Source organism: Echinops telfairi, unplaced genomic scaffold (assembly GCF_000313985.2).
Source record: "Echinops telfairi isolate 266 unplaced genomic scaffold, ASM31398v2 ScPeMD7_3533;HRSCAF=4204_0, whole genome shotgun sequence".
Taxonomy (NCBI): domain Eukaryota; kingdom Metazoa; phylum Chordata; class Mammalia; order Afrosoricida; family Tenrecidae; genus Echinops; species Echinops telfairi.
The window spans coordinates 71,566,401-71,567,888 of NW_022107431.1; positions in this window are offsets into that span (position 1 = coordinate 71,566,401).

Genomic DNA, 1,488 nt, shown 5'->3' on the forward strand with positions numbered 1-1,488 from the left:
TCTATCTCTCTATTTTTCTCATCAAGATAATGTACCTGCTCATTCTTTAAGTATCCAAGGGCAGTCCTGTGAAATTTCATTGGGAAATTGCAACTGACCCATTAAATGGCTCTGAACTTGCACTTTCACATTTCCTGTTGTTCTCCAAACCAAAGGCATTTAAAAGAAATTTACTTTGAATTTCTTGAGAATTTAAAAACTGTCAATTTTTGTGGAATAAATAAAAGATTGCAGGAATCTTCAGGAAACTAAGAGAGATGGAACGACCAACTTCAGAAGTGCATAGGTCTACATGGAGATGATATATTGAGAAACAGTAGCTTAACATTTAAATATTACTGTGTAATATAGGTTTCTATGATTTTTTAGCAACGCTATTTGACTTACCTTTGTGCTGCTCATTATTTATCAAATTAAAAATACATATGTACAAATATAAAAAGAAATTTCAATAGTACCTGCAATAAATGTATTCAATTTATCAAAAGAAATCTCATTTAATTTTTAATAGCAATAAATACCATTTCCTGAATTTAAAGAGCCAACTGTTCACTATCAAATAGTCTCTTATTAAGCATTGCCACTGCCTTTATAGGATTAAATAACCTCATGTTTTAAGGAAAATATGAGTGAAAAATATGCCCAAATCATTGACTTCAAAGGATAGAATAAGAGGTCATGAGGTAAACTGTTTTGATAAACCCTTCAAGTTTAAAAAAAAAAAGATTAAGATTAAGCATAATGGCAAAACACCACCTATTCTGAGTTTACAATGGTTAAAAAAAATCAGGAAAGTGTTCTTTATAAAAGCATGAACGCAGTTTAAAAGAAAACCTTCCTACTTTCTACTGCAGAAAACATAAATTATATACTTTGCAACCAGCTGTAATGGTAGGCATAGGCAGCTGGTCCAATTTACTGTATAGTACTATTGTACATATTGTTTGATGCACAAATTACTTATAATTTTTAGAAGTGCATCTTTGCAGTTTGATATTTTTGAGCAGTACTCCAACAACTTGAAACTTGTAGACTTTTGGAGAGGCTAATTCTGAAAAGGCTTTACTATTGCTGAGTGTGTTTTTCCACTTTATGGCTTACAATAGACTATTTTGTTTATTCAAAAGAGTAAACAGAATGTGTCTGATGTTTTCCATAACTTCCAGGGAACAACCTAGGAAAATGTTGATAATTTTTATGTACTGATTCTTGAAATTACATCTATTATCTACATTCATTACAACAATATATCGGTATCTTAAACATCTGCCATCATTACAATTAGGAAAAGGTATTAAATATTTAGAAATAAATGAATTTAGATCAAATATATTGGAAAACAATTTATTACTTGGAGCACAAATTTATTAATAAACAAATATAGGGTTTCTTCTCAGTTGAAGAAACACCTCCTAGGTTAACCTCAAGAGGTCACTTTGCCCTCGGTGAAATTATGAACGGTGTGAATAAGGCATTTTCCATGAGTGA